Source organism: Pan paniscus, chromosome 6 (assembly GCF_029289425.2).
Source record: "Pan paniscus chromosome 6, NHGRI_mPanPan1-v2.0_pri, whole genome shotgun sequence".
Classification (NCBI taxonomy): Eukaryota; Metazoa; Chordata; class Mammalia; order Primates; family Hominidae; genus Pan; species Pan paniscus.
In genome coordinates, this window is record NC_073255.2 from 160,771,116 (window position 1) to 160,786,677 (window position 15,562).

General features: G+C 40.2%; 1 protein-coding gene across 14 annotated transcripts in view; it reads left to right on the top strand.

The window, feature by feature from the left end:
- Positions 1-342: 342 nt before the first annotated feature.
- The window catches only part of SPAM1 (sperm adhesion molecule 1), a 41,904-nt gene continuing 26,684 nt past the window's right edge, over positions 343-15,562 (top strand). For 2 of the 14 annotated variants that reach the window (XM_055115350.2, XM_055115349.2), the window contains exon 1: positions 7,781-8,260. The gene's annotated coding sequence lies outside the window, so the exon portion shown is untranslated. Of the gene's footprint in view, positions 854-3,220; positions 3,318-6,185; positions 7,008-7,387; positions 7,737-7,780; positions 8,261-13,548; positions 13,678-15,562 lie in introns of those variants that run through there. The other 12 variants (XM_055115348.1, XM_055115353.1, XM_055115355.1 and 9 more) reach the window with 12 other exon arrangements.

Consider the following 15,562-nt stretch of genomic DNA (forward strand, 5'->3'; position numbering starts at 1 on the left):
TAACTTAATTTAATGGATGGATGCTAGACCTTGGCTATAGAGTGAGGAGTCTTACGTGGGTTGTAGAGATTATAGTCAAGAAGATTCCTAAAATTAAGATTCTTAAGTACAGAGGCGAAACCAGAATCAAAATCAAAGCAGGCCGAGTACTTGCAAGTGTACTATAGAGAAGCAAAAAAGCAGAGAAGTGAAAACACAGAGGAGAACTGAAGGCATCAGAACAGTCCGAGCACTGAGAAGCAGCAGGTTGCAGCAAACCCTGCGGCTCAGGCGCACGAGGGACGATGGGAAGTCCACGGCATTATTATTGCCGGATGAGGAAGGGAGTCAATGGAGGTACCAGCAGATTTAAACAGACATATGATAAAAATAATGGATATTCCCCAGTGTTGCCATTGGGAATATAGAAGGGGGCAGAGTTGAGGTGGGTAACAACCAACCTCCGTTCCTTCTGGTAACACCGTTTTCCATTGCTCAGGGGCGGCCAGGGCTGCCCTTGACTGTGGACGGTGACGCCACAGGAGACCGAGGGTCATGGGCACAGATTGGTTTTAGCCAAACCTACGGTTTGAGTCCTTGGTTCCAGCCACACCCCTTGTGGCACTTTCTAGAATTTTCTCTCCCTCAGATTCTGAAACTTTATATCTTTGAAGATGGCCAGAAACATCTCTCAAGCCAGCATTTCGATGGAACACATTTCTTGAACTGAAGAACTCACGTGGCCTCACCCCCACTGGTTTATTTTCCTCATCTGAACCGCTGAACTAAGGCCCTCTAGGGCTTTGCCAATGGAGTAGATATGGCTCTGCAATCTGAATCCAAGGGATGAGACTGAAACTTGCTTGGTCTGGGGGTATGAAGTTGAGTGGTATCTGTTAAATGGGGATAATAGGTGTGCCTACCTGATGGAGTAGTATTAGAATTAAATGTGTTGATATATGTAGAGTGAGAGAGAGAAAAATAAGAGAGTGAAGGAAAGAAAGAAAAGTAAAAATGGTGGTGACTATTCAACTCTCTCTTTAGATTTAGGACTCCAACTAGATCAAAGCTAGTGCCCTTTGTCCTGGTTCCTCATTTGTGCTTTTTTTGTTTTTGTTTTTGTTTTTGAGACGGAGTCTTGCCTTTTGAGATGGAGTCTTGCTCTGTCACCCAGGCTGGACAATGGTGTGATCTCCCCAACCTCTGCCTCCAGGGTACAAGCGATTCTCCTGCCTCAGCCTCCTGAGTAGCTGGGATTACAGGCATGCACCACCACGCCCGGCTAATTTTTTGTATTTTCAGTAGAGACAGGGTTTCACCATGTTGGCCAGGCTGGTCTCAAACTCCTGACCTTGTGATCCACCCACCTTGGCCTCCCAAAGTGCTGGGATTACAGGTGTGAGCCACCTAGCCCGGCCCCCTCATTTGTGCTTTATATCACAACAATTTGTAGGCCAGTATGAGTGGTGGCAGACGTCACCCACTCTTCATTGTGTTTTTCTGAGGAAGTTTTAAACAAGTCTGGCCTTCAGTTAATCACTTGGCCAGGTTAGAAAGTACTATAACCAGGTGATAAAAGAGCTCATAAATAATTCAAATTCAGCTTTAACTTAGGTAAAACGTTTGTTTCTTAGTTTAAAGGACTTCTAAGTTCTTCCATCCCATGATGTGAGAAGTTAGTAAATATGAATACAGCACTTACATTTTCCTGATCAAAATTGAGTAAATTAAGTCAAAACATGAAATATAATTGCCAGACTGACACCTCTAATTATTTGGAGTAAATGAACAAAAAACAATGGTTGAGTGAAAAAAATTAAGAAATGAGGCAACCATTTTGTTAAAGTTATCTCAATCACTGGTTTTGAGAAAACAGTACTACACTGGGATCTAACTAAATGTTTAACTTTGAAGATATTTAGACTGTGAGTTTTAATTCCTTTTTTGAAAAAGTGAGGTTGATTCTATCAGCAAAATATGATGGTTAATTATACAAGCAGAAAGATTTCCATTATCTGCATTCTGTATCAGACAATTAAAATATTTTCTCCCTTCTCTAGAAAATGTCTGTGTTTGCTTAATATTTTTATCTTTATAAGATGGTAATTTGTCCACTAGAGGACAGGGTAAAGAGCAACCTTAGAATTAGCTAGAACTGGGTTTTGTAGCTTTGGACTGGTGGGCAAGTTATCAAATTTTTTCTAATGCTTATTTTCTCATTTCACAAATGAGTATGATAATTCTTACCCCAGAGTGTTGCTGCAATGTTTAAATGCAATAATTAATTGCTTAATTCTATGGAAAATTGGTAGATCACTTCAAAATCAGTTGTTGATTGGCTGATTTTAGGGATTTGGTAGAAATTGCTTTAATGTTAACCTGTCTCAATGAAATTTTAATGAAACACTTGCTGTTTTGATTTTAACATTTAAAATTATAACAAATATCACATGTTTGGTTAAAACAGTTTAGGCCATCAATAAATATTACTTGCAGCTTAAGTTTTTGAAATTGTAGCTATTGCATGTTAAGAGCAAATACGCCACACACAAGTGAATAACAACAATATTTTTTGTCAGCCATAAACATTCATTAAGTAGCTAAAGTACTAATTACATGCAACCTTGGGAGACTCACTGCTCTATAATTATCTTTACAACTGAGTATGTGCCTTTTGAAGTTTCTGTTTAACCCTTTAAAGTTATTTTGCTATTTGCTCTGGTTCTTTTGTTTTTAAGCAAAAGGGTAGATTTTATAAAGAACTTGTCTCCATCTCCCAACCTCATGTTTGGTCCAAACTCTTCAAAAATTCTGAAGCGGAACAGCTCCAAATCCTAATAAATATTCTTAGGTTCTTTTTGTTTGTTCATTTGTTTTTTAAGACAGAGTCTTGCACTGTTGCCCAGGCTGGAGCACAGTGGTGAGATCTCACCTCACTGCAACCTCCACCTCCCGGGTTCAAGAGATTCTCCTGCCTCAGCTTCCTGAGTAGCTGAGATTACAGGCATGTGCCACCATGACTGTCTAATTTTTGTATTTGTAAGAACTTCTAAGTTCTTACATGGGGTTTCACAATGTTGGCCAGGCTGGTCTCGAACTACTGACCTCAAGTGATCCTCCTGCCTCAGCCTCCCAAAGTGCTGGGATTACAGGTGTGAGCCACCACCATGCCTGGCCTTATTGGGTATTATTTATAGCTGATTTCCCTCAAAGTTCCTTCTTTTCCTGTGCCTTTTCCTAGTTGATGAGTCTCAGGGACACTCCTACCTTGTCATCAACTACCCAGATGCTCAGTCGCCTGTTGCTTTAGCATTGAGTTCCTGTTTCTCTTGTCTCAGGTGAGAATCATAGAGCACTCCTATTTTCCTCTGTTCTTGGTGAGGAGGCAAACACAATTACCTGGTCTTCTCATTCATAAGTGTTAATATGCTTAGGTTATCATGGGATGGTGTAGGGGGGCAGAGAGAAGTACAAATATTAATACATCTTTATAATGTCATTAAAAAGCTGAAGTTGCAGTTAATTTTCTTTTTGGAGGACATGTGCCATACATTTATGATATGCATTATAGGCTAGATGTATTATTTAATAATAGCAATAAAAGCAATATTGGTTATTAATGTTGCTCGTAACTTGTAGACGTAACAAACATGTTAATAGCTAAAGTAAGTTGGTTTGAGTTTGGTACTGAGAAGTAATCTTGTTATCTATTGCTTGTTTGATTTTTGGTAACTGTTCTTCCTCCCCTTTTGTGCAATGAAAGTACAATCAGCCTGTTTGGTCAGACTAATGTATAACTACCAAAAACTGCAAAACTATCTGGATTCTATATTAATAATGTGTTTTGCCACTATTTGTTTTAAATGTCACTTATTTAAATGTTATGTACTTATTCCATTAATTCAATTTAAAAGACTGAAAACTTTCCAGATAAGTCACACTTCATAAGTCAGAAAAATATTTCAACTGGGTTGAGGGAAGAAAGCTTGACGTCTGAGTTTGGATGGAGTGTATGTTTAGTTGACTCCTTCACAAAGTTGCAAAGAGGTAGTCAAAATAATGCAATGTACACTAAGGCTTGAGTCAGTCTGACATGCTGATAGAATCAAGATCCATGAAGACTTTCTTGAGTAGGTTCCTTCTCAGAAGCACATATGTAGTGATACTCACCATCACTGAGGCACAGCACCATCATCAGATCTGACTCCACTGCAGTATAAATTTGCTGAGTGCTTCATTTCCACCAGAACAATTCCTTCACAGCTCGCATATTTTGGTTACTTTTTGTCTCTTAACTTCTTGGGAAAGTTTTAATGTTAGCAGTTCTGTGAATCATTAAATAGTCCTGGGCGTGGCCCTTCTTTTTTGATAATTTTTACTGCCTTTCATATGGGAGTGGATGGTCACAAGGGACAATATTATTAATAATAATAACAGGAACAACTTACATTTATGGAATACCTTCTTTTTGCCAGGTATAAAGACAAAAAATTACTCTCTAAGTTCTGGGGCTGGGGCCCATGAATTGAGCTGACAAAAGACAGATTAAGAAAATAAAAGCATATACATTATATTTAATATTTTTACTGCACATTGAAGCCTTTATAAGAAAAATGAAAAGCCAAAGAAGCAACTCAGGCCAAGGGCTTATATACGTTTTAAACAAAGAAAGCTAAATTGTGGGGAAATGATAAAACAAAGGAAAAGAGTTTAAGCTTCTAGAGGCAGTAATTTGTGGGAAAGTGACGAGAAGATACACAGGAAAATCTAATGGAAGATAAGGAATATTTTAGTAGTTTTGTTTGTACCGATCCATTTCAGTATTGACCCCCAGTCTCCAGTGATAAGAATGTTCTCTTCCTAAAACAGGGAGAGCCTCTTTCACATGGAAAATTTTATGTCATACCTGAGGCAGAAAGAGGAAAGTCAGAGAGTCCTTCCTGCCTCTGCTGTTGCTCAATCACCTTCAGCCCAAAATAATCAACATGCTGGGCTGGGCACAGTGGCTCACGCCTGTAATCCCAGCACTTTGGGAGGCCTAGGCGGGTGGATCACCTGAGGTCAGGAGTTCAAGACAAGCCTGGCCAACATGGCGAAACCCCGTCTCTACTAAGAATACAAAATTTAGCTGGGTCCAGTGGTGCCTGCCTGTAATCCCAGCTACCTGGGAGGTTGAGGCAGGAGAATCGCTTGAATCCGGGACGCGGAGGTTGTGGTGAGCCAAGATTGCACCACTGCACTCCAGCCTGTGCAATAAAGTAAGACTCTGTCTCAAAAAATACAGTAAAATAATAAAAATAATCAACATGCCAAAGTAGCATATTTTGGGGTAGCATATTTTGAATTCCTTCATTTCCCCCATCTGAAACTTTACCATAAGTTTCTCATAATAAAATCTGAATTAGTGGCTGTGGAGAGAAGAATCAGTTTAGCAGCTGAGTGATAGATCTTCAAAAGAAGAATATGTAGATCAGAATGAGAATAAATAAGCAGAAAAGTGCAAATCTAAGCACATTTCTCCATATCCCATTAAACCAATCTCCCAACTCTGGGAATACGTCAGTCTAATCAAATGGTTGAGCCTCATTATCTTATGGAGAATGTTAATCTTTTTTGTTCAAAGGTATAAATCAGACAACGTTTGTCCCAACTGATTCACAAAGAGGCAGCATTTTCATCAACCACACAAGATAGAATGACCAGTGTTGTTCATGAACAAAAAGTGGAACCTGTAATTCCCAAGATCTAGTGTGTTCCACAACTTTTGTTATTGGTCATATTGATGTCTCCACACCTTCATTTTCACGTGCCTCTGTCAGTTTGTAAAAGCAGAAAATGTCGTGAAACATTTGACATAGGAGACCTGCAATCTGGCTTTGGCAGCTAAAAGGCTTGATTTTGTCACCTGACCAAGTTAATCCAGATTTTTGATCTATTTATATACAATTTCTGGTGCTAAGGAGCCTAATCAGGAGAGCAGCCGAGCTACCCCACCCAGGTTGTGCAAGAGTGGCCTATGAACCAGCCAACACATTTGGTGATTTGGCAAAAGTTTGTGCTATAAAAGGTAGTTCTAGAATCACTTATTGTCACCAGATAGAAAGTCTTGACTGTGAGTTTTCCAGGTTCTTGGAGTGTTGAACAAAGAATTGAACAAAACGCACAAACAAAACAACAAAAGAACGAAGCAACAAAAGCACAGATTTATTGAAGTGAAAGTAGCCTCCACAGAGTAGGAGCAAGCTTGAGCAAGTGGCTCAAGAGCCTGACTGCAATGTTCTTCAGGGTTTTAAATTAAACTAAAAGAATTTGGTTAACACCCCTAGGTACCCTTTAGAGACCTCCAATTGGTTACACCCGACGCAAATGAAGGATTGACCTGTGACCAATCAGACACTGAAGTGGAGGCTTGGTTTGAGACCAATCAGAGGCTGAAGTGGAGGCTTGGCCTGTGACCAATCAGAAGCTGAAGTGGAGGTTGGCCTGCAACCAATCAGAGGCCGAAGTGGAGGCTTGGGCCACAACCAATCAGAGGCATTTCTCATTCGTAAGGTAGGGGAGGAGGGTTTTGTAGAGGTCAGGAACTCTGGCCCCTTTTCACCTGGGCATGGAGAGGTGGGGTTTTCCTTTTGGTCCAATTCCAAGAAGTCAGCCAATTTGTCCTCAGGCTCCCTGTCTCCCAACCCTATTCTCCTGCCTCATTATGACCTCCATGATGGGTTTGAGGATGTGGTGTATGGAGTCAAACTACAGGGTTTGATTGCAATATTGTCTTGGCTTGTTACTTGGGAAGAGATCAGTACCATATTTGTTTTTAATTGGAAAAGTCTTTTTCTTCCAATGTCTTTATTTGAGCAAGGGACAATTCTTGGGCTTACATAGAGGTTTTTCCTTGCCCAGTGAACTCACCAGAAGGAAAAGTAGAGTGACATTGTTTTTCTGACCGTGGATACCATACTCTTTCATTCATTTATCTTCCATAGTTGGTCCACCTGGTACCCCGTGGACAGGAATAAAAACTAATTCAGGTTTGTTCATGCTATCAGATGTTGACATAAGCAATAATTATATTGTTTAGTTGACATGACCAAGGTTTGGGAAACTGGTGCAAGGGTGGTGTCAGGTTTGTGTTTAACCTATGAAGAAAAGAGTGAGGTTAATATGAAAGAGGCAGCATTTGAAAGAAAGCCCACAGTGGAGGATCAGAGAGAGAATAGGATAGATTGAGACAAGTAATCTCCAGTCAGCTTCTCAATAAATGGGAGGTTTTGTTGAAAAAGATCCCCCCTCTACTCCCCTCCCCACACCAGGGAGGAGAGAAACTTAAAGGGGGAAAATAGATGAAAGCAAAGTTTTTTATCTGTGATCTTGAGGAAAGCTGTTTGCTTTGTGGTGTCATCTTGCTTCTAGAGCCTTGGCTCTGAAATCCTTACTATGAGGTCACCTGTAGGGATGGTCTTCCAGTTGTCCTGAGAGTGATGACTGGCTCCACCTTGATGTGGCTCACATAAATTCAGAAAGTATGATAGCAGTGTAGGTGGTTAGCAGTACCTCATAAGGTCCTTCCTAGCAAGGTAACAGTACAAGCTTTTTCTAAAAATCTTGATGTATACCTGATCTCCTGGTTGAAAGAGTTGGCTTGATGGATTTTTTCCTATAAGTTCTTTTTATGTCTAGATTTTTATGTTCCACTTGACCTGATGATTGAGGATGGTATGAAGTAAGAAGTTTTAATGAGTAATCCAGAGATTTTGTGAGTGAGTGGTTTATTTCTACTAAAAAATGAGTTCCTTGGTCTGATTCAATCTATAAAGAAATGCCAAAATGAGGAATAACCTCAGTTGTTAATTCCTTTACCACTATCATGGTGTTGCTTGAACCTGGCAGACGGCGGTTTTAGTGAGCCGAGATCGCGCCACTACACTCCATCCTGGGTGACAGAGTGAGACTCTGTCACAAAAAAAAAAGGCATTACAATGGAGGGATTGGTTAATAAGACCTGTGTATAGGTGGTCTGCTACTGTGTTGAGAGGTGCTGTGTCTTATTAAGTCATAAGAGAATGGACACAGAATGGGAGAATGGGGAACATGGAGGTAAAGGAGGGAACCTAATGTAAGAATACTGAATTTGCCAATTAAGGCACCAGCTGTGACTACTTCATGCAGGAATGGGGACATGCCTGATGCCATAGGGTCTAATTGACTTGAGAATGTGAAAGGAAAATAAAAACTCAGAACCCCAATTCATCATGCCAAAAGGAAAAAAAAATTAAGCTGAAATGTGAGTTGTGCAAGAAACTGCCTTTTCTCTTGTTCCTAAGCAGATAGCTAGAGATAAAATGTTAACTCCACAGGTAGTTACCCTGTGTTCACCTTATCTTATGTAAAGTGCAGATTTACTGAGCACTGGATGAATACATAATTGACTATTCCCCTACCTACTTCTTTTCCCTTGCAACATGTGGATTATCATACCCTCCTTCTTTCCCCGCCGGCCTGCTTTTCCCCTTTAAATACCGAGGCCCTCAAATTCATTTTTAGAAAAAGGCACGGACCACAGACTGTTTCTGTGACTCCATGTTTATTTGTTCTGGGCATATCCTTAACTTTGGCAAAATAAACTTCTAAATTGATTGAGACCCGTCTCTGATACTTTTTGGTTTACCAGAAATATAGTATAGGACATACCTGTTGATGAAAAGAGTCAAACTCTGTAAAATATTTGAAGAGAATTATTCTGAGCCAAATATGAGTGATTATGGCCCCGTGACACAGCCCTTAGGAGGTCCTGAGAACATGTGTCCAAGGTGGTCGGGGTACAGTTTGGTTTTATGTGTTTTAGGAAGGCATGAGACATTAGTCAAATACGTTTAAGAAATACATTGGTTTGGTTTAGAAAGACGGGACAACTCAGAGTGGGGGCTTCTAGCTTATAGATAAGTTTAAAGATTTTCTGGCTGACAATTGGTTGAGGTTGTCTGAAGACCTGGGATCGATAGAAAGGAATGTTCAGGTTAAAGATAAAGGATTTTGGAGACCAAGTTTTATTGTGCAGAGGAAGCTCTTAGATAGGAGATTTTAGAGAGACCAGGTTGTAAATAGTTTTTTTATAGGACTTAAAAGTGTGCCTGGCTCTTAGTTGATTATCTTCTGGATCTGGGAAGGAAGGAAAGAAAACAAAGGGGAAGGGGATTCTCTATAGGATGTGGATTCTTCCCATGAGACACTGCAGGGCAATTTTAAGGTATGGCAAGAAAATAGATCTTGGGGTTAAATATTTTTTTCCTTGTCTCATAATATTATGCCAGTCAGATTGAAAAGTAAGCCACAATATGTAGGGTCCAATAAAACCCCTCTGATGAGAATTTATTGTTTGTAGGCCATGACTCCCTAGACCTCTTAGGTAGGAATTTGGGTAAGATAAAAAATCAGAGCTTAGTCCTCATATCCAAGAGGCAAGAAGTTGTTTTGAATACCCAAAACAATCCTATTCTTTTTATGGCGATATAGGTGAAAAGGTTTGCCAAAGTTGGGTAAGCCAAGAGCTGGCTATGTGAGAAGTGCTCATTTTAAGGCTTTGCAGGAGTTCAATGGCTCCAAGAGCTAGGAAATGAACTCTGAAGTAGCATCGGGAGGAGGGCATCTATAGCGATTTAGCATGGGCAGCAAAAGTAGGAACTCATTGATGACAATAGCTAGCTGTCCCTAGGAATTTATGCAGCTGCTTTTTGGTTTTGGGAGAAAGATGGGCAAGGCTGATTCAAAGCATTTTGTACTGTTTTTAGTGCCCTGAGATATCTTATGTTCTTAGCAGGTAACAGTCGTTTGCATCCACTGACATTTAGATATGAAGGATTTAAGGCCTCATTCAGCTAGTTCTTTTAGGAGAACGAGGGAGTCTATAAGAGAACCCTGTTTAGTTTGGCTATAAAGAAAGAGGTTATTAATGTATTGAACAAGAGTGAAGCCTTGAGTAAAAGCTACAGGGTCGAAATTGGTTTTACAGACTTAGAAAAATATTGAAGGGAACGCATAATATCTATGAGGTATGCATCTATGTTGATTGTCTTCCTCTAAACATAAATGCAAAGATAAATTTTGAGTCCCAGAGTAATGGAATTAAAAAGAAAGCTGACCAGAGGTTAATTACTATAAACCAGACTGTATCAGCAGGAATTGAGGTCAGAATAGTGGCTGGATTAGGAATTATGGGGTGACGGCACATTGTAAGAGTTCATGGCTCTTAGATCTTGTACAAATCTATGGATTTGATTCCCATCTAAATCAAATTTTACTTTTATTATTGGCAAGATTAGGGTATTGCAGGGTAAGAAGGTATAAAAAAACCCTGCTATAAAATAGTTTATTGTAAGTTCAATTCCTTATTTTTCATCTTGAGAGTACTGCGCTACTTACAGGAAAGGTTAATTACTTTTCCAGGTAACGCCCATTGACTGTGCACTCAGTAGCTATCCAATCTCATTTATATGTGAGGCCCAGATACTAATTGGGATGTCTTTTAAGACTGCATCCTCTTCAGAAGATTTTAGATTGATATGGGTTTCTATTAGGGAAGGTGGGAAGCTTGAGGTTTGGTCTGAAGGTAGGAAAATAAAAAACATCTTTATAATTATACTCTATGGTGGCATTAAATTTACATAACAAACCTCTGCCTAAAAGGTTTGCCAGTAAGAAGTCAGAAACTAGAAAGGCATGATGGATGTTAAGAGGGCCCACAAATATTGGGGTGGCCTAAGATGTAGGCAATGAAACAGGCGTCCCTGGAATTCCAACAGCTGAATAGAATTAGAGATGATAGAGATGAATACTTTGAGCCAGAAGTAGAGAAAGTCACATCAGTGTCAACTGAAAAATCCAGTTCTTGATCTTCTATTTTAAGGATGGAGGATATACTTCCTCTCTCACAAAGAGGAAAATGGGTCCCCTGAGGAAGTTGGGGTCTGGAGAGATTGTTTAAGCTTTCCTTTCTTTCAAGTGCAGGACAATTGTTTTTTTCAATGTCTAGGTTTGTATATAGTGCCTGCAAACATCTTGAAATGAATAGGGGAGGCTTTGTGGTTGGTAAGAGAAATGGGTGGGATTTGAATTAACCCTAGAGTCATAGGTGTGTTTTTATAAAGACTAAATTTGCAAGGCAAGGACAGTTGATGTTAATTTTTCCCCCTCCTGTTTTCCTGCGAGCCTTTTTTCAAATAATTGGGTAGAAGCTTCAATCATAATGTTGAAGAGACTGTCCTGCCCAGACAAAAAAGCTACTTTGGGTTTGCTTCCGTATTCTAGACAGAGGATTTCCAATAAAGGTTGAAATAATAAGATTTTTATATTCTGGGGCTTTGAGGTTAATGCAGCATGCCTTTGGAAAGTCTGTATACAGCATTCCACAAAAACCTTGGCATCCCTTTCTTTCTGAGTGTACTTTTCAACCTTAGACCAACTCACCTTGGTAGGAAAGGTCTCTACTATCACTTTTATGAGGCCCTAAATATCAGCTGCCAGCTAAGTCATTTCCTGGTCATTTGCAGGAAGGCCTGGGAGAAGTTCTGGCTACCTGTTTTCTTTATGTGTGTTTGTTACCTGGGAGAGGTAGTTGTTCCTAGGGGGTTGTCTGGCTTGTCTGGTAACTACAGTATCACCCTGGGTAGGAAGAGCCAATCAAAATCACTATGAGGGGAGTTGTATATTGTCACTAACTTTTCTAACTTCTCTCTAAGTTTAATAGGATCTTCTGAAAGGTGTGTGTTTTGGGGGTGGGGTGGGGTGTAAAAGGGCTTTTTATTTTAAAAGATCTGCTGCTGTCCAGAGGACATGAATTCTTTGTTGTGGGTATTAAGGATACATCCACAAAAGGAATTTCATGGGAAGACTTGCAGCTGATGGGGTCTGATTATATTGACCCAGAAAGTAGATGGAATTATAAGGGACATTGAAATGAGCCCTGCTGTGTATCCCTGGGGCCTCTGACAAAGTTATTTTCTGACTATCAGCATTTACATAAGTAACTTGTATTCCTTGGCCTGGAGATTAGGCCAGAGTGCTTTCTGCTATTCTTGCAGGGAAAAAGAATTTAAAGAAGGAAGCTGGGTGTTTAGGGATTTTTTTTTTTTTTTTGAGGAGTCAGAGGAGCTTCAGGGATTAAAGGAATTTGCTTAGGAGGCTGGGCTGGATTTCAGGGAGAGAAACATAAGTCAGGGTCTGGAGATTCAAAATATCTTCTGGAAGGTCAGGGATAGTTCGGAATTGAGAGTAAAGGGGAAAGGGACATGTATAGTAGATGTGGATTTTTAACTTTTGTTATAAGTCTGATTTCTATTCTTAATCTTGAGGGAATCCCTAAGCCTAGCCAAAATGCTCTTTTTTTGTCCTACTTCCAATTTCATCTCCGCATAGGTACCAAAAAGCCATTTGTTCAGGATGAGAGTTCTCTAAAAATCTTTTCAAATATAAAAGTTTTTCCAAATTCATGGATTCATCATTTGGCCATTGTAAGTAGGATCTCCAAGCATATATCCATTCTAACAGTAACTCAATCCAATAAATCTTTTCATGAAAAAACCTGGAAGTAACTTTCCAGGCTTAGAATACATTTTTATCATGAGTTCAAGAGGTACCGCCAAAGAGGTACAGAAGATGCAGCTCCCATGATCCAAAAAGCCACTCCCAAAAATATCCTAAGAAAGCAAAAACTCTCATTGTCACACATGAAAAGACTCTCATTTCACAAACATTGTAAGAATAATGATTGTGAAAATTAATGTCTCTGGTGTCATACACAAGTGAGATGCACCCAATTACAGACTCTCTAATCTGTGATATTGGACAGGTGAAACTGGATGGGACTTCCCAGCACTGGCAAAGCAACAAGGGTAGAGAAAACAAAGACTCCTTATAGACTGGGACCTTGAGAGCAAATGAGACATAGGATTTACTGGGGGAACTTACATACAAGGATGGTCTGGTTGTGGAGAACTGGACAGGAGAACTGCTCCCATTTGTAAAAAGCATGCAGATTAGATAACATTTTTACTTAGCACCCACCACCTAGCAAGCTCCATCTAACCCAAAACAAAGGGCCTCGATCCCTTGTATGGCCTATATTCTAAGGGATGGGTCAGGGGTTCAGATGTCCTTCGTAGCTAAGGAGTGAAACTCTGGGTTGGCCACTCCTGGATTCTTACATCACAGGGTCATTGTCAGGGTGTTCTTAAGTCACTACTCTCAACTGCGTCTGCCATACTGACCCCTCATTAAAACAAACTCCCCTGAAAGCTGGCAAGGTTGGACAATGAGGATGCTGCTTGCACACTTCATGTTGTTGGGGCCTAGAAAGTAATATCCCATAATGAAGGCCTCAGAAGCAAAGGTTTTTATCTGACCTTCTTCTGCCCTCCTGCCTCTCAGTCCCATTTGCCTCCAAGGCTAGCCATAAAAACTAGAATTTCTTTTCCCCTGGGCAGGTCATAGATACCAGAACCCCTTTTCTCCAAAAGTCAGCCATAAAACCTAAAAATATTACTCTAACTTTCCCTCTGCCTTTCTATATAAAAACAGGCCATAAAGAAATTATGTGACCTACCTTGTTTGACTGTAGGTCGTAAGACCCCCATTCCAGAGAGGTTCCTGTCCCATACCTAGAAGGAAGGAATGCATGCACAGAGAGGCCAAGAAGAATTTAGACAGGTAGGCCTGACTGGATTTCTTTCCCTCAGTCTATTAGCATTAGATCCTACCCTTTTTGTCCAGTCATATTTCCATATGGCTCTTCATACTTTGCTGAACTGAAGCATAAAAATAGACAATTTCCCCTCTGTCTTTGGGACTTCATTCTGAAGGCTCCTGTATATACACATTGAATAGACTTGCATGCCTTTTTTTCCAATTAGTCTGCTTTTTTCTAATTGATTTTTCAGCATACCCTCCAATGTCTAGTGTTCCTAGCCGTATGGTAGCCACTTGATGCATCCCTGACAACCTGTACCCCTCAGCTGACAGAAATCAAAGAGCATATCCTCACTGGTTACAAGCCGAGATCTCAGAACATAAAAAGCGATGAAAGGAGAATCTCATCTTTTTAAAAAAATTGATGACCCACAGCAAAGTTTGTCCAAACTCCAGCCCAATGAGGACAGTAAACCCATCAGTCTATAAAGCCAGTTTTAACAACATGCCTATAGGACATATGCCTGTGTGCTACCCTGTGATTCCCTTCCATATGAAAAATGACACAAAAGACAGAGACATAGGAAAACAATGACCATCTCTGGGAGAGAAAGGACGAATTAAAACCAAGAGTACTTCAAATAAAAATCACAAGGAGTCCAGGTTGAAAATGGCAGTGGCAGCTGCATTCTGGGTTCCTCGGCTGTGGGGTCAGTCCAATCCCAAATTGGAGCAGCCACGTCAAGTGGTATCTATGGCTAGGAGGGCTTAGCTAGTATGTGGAAGACCCTCACCTACTTTGTTGTGCTCCCTCGGGTGGGAGTGAGCATGATAATTGTTTTCTTGAAGTTGCATCATGGAGAGCACAGGAGACCTGAGTTGATTCCTTACCCCCATCTCTGCATTAGACCCAAATCTTTTCCTTGAGGAGATGGTAACCATACTGTATTTCATAACCTTCATGTGAATCTGTTTCTAACTCTATGAAGATGAATAAAGAGAATGTGAACCATTACAAATCTACTGGGAACCACAGAGCTGGTTGAACCATTACTCTGCACATGGACCAGAAAAAGTGTACAAGACCCTAATCTCACCTTCTTTACTTGTATAAAATGATGACCAGTAAACTGATTTGCCATCTCTTTGCTTGTGGCAAAATGTAGCTTAAAGAAATTAAACTCTGATTGGTCATATGCAAAAAATAATGAGTATCTATACCCAAAGAACTCGTTCACACAAATGGTTTCTCCTGCTAATCTGAATTTGAAAAGGGAAAGACAAGGATAGTCTCTTGCCATTTTCATTTGACTAGATGCTACAGGCAGAGATTAGGAGGTTGATGTGGTAAAAATGTTTACCTTTTGCTAACTTTGCTGGGTGCTCCCAAGATCTCAATGGTAACCTCTGGAGTGCGCAGGGTGTCCCAGCCAATGATATCCCAATCTCATTGCCAGAACTGTAGGGAAAGAAAAGTAACCTTCCTCTACTTCCTGAAGTTCTGTGGCTGAGGCTCATGAATTGAAGTGACAAAAACATAGATTAACAGGAGAATAGCAAACAATTTTTAAAATATTATTTATTTTATCTTTTTTTAAAAAAAATTTACTTTAAGTTCCAGGATACATGTGCAGAATGTGTAGGTTTGTTACATAGGTATACATGTGCCATGGCGGTTTGCTTCACCTATCAACCTGTTATCTAGGTTTTAAGCCTCGCGTGCATTAGGTATTTGTCCTATTGCTCTCCCCCTCCTTGCCCCCGACCCCCGACAGGCCCTGGTGTGTGATGTTCCCCTCCCTGTGACCATGTGTTCTCATTGTTCAACTCCCACTTATAAGCGAGAACATGGGGTGTTTTGTTTTCTGTTCCTGTGTTATTGAGACTAGCAAACAATTTTTATTTA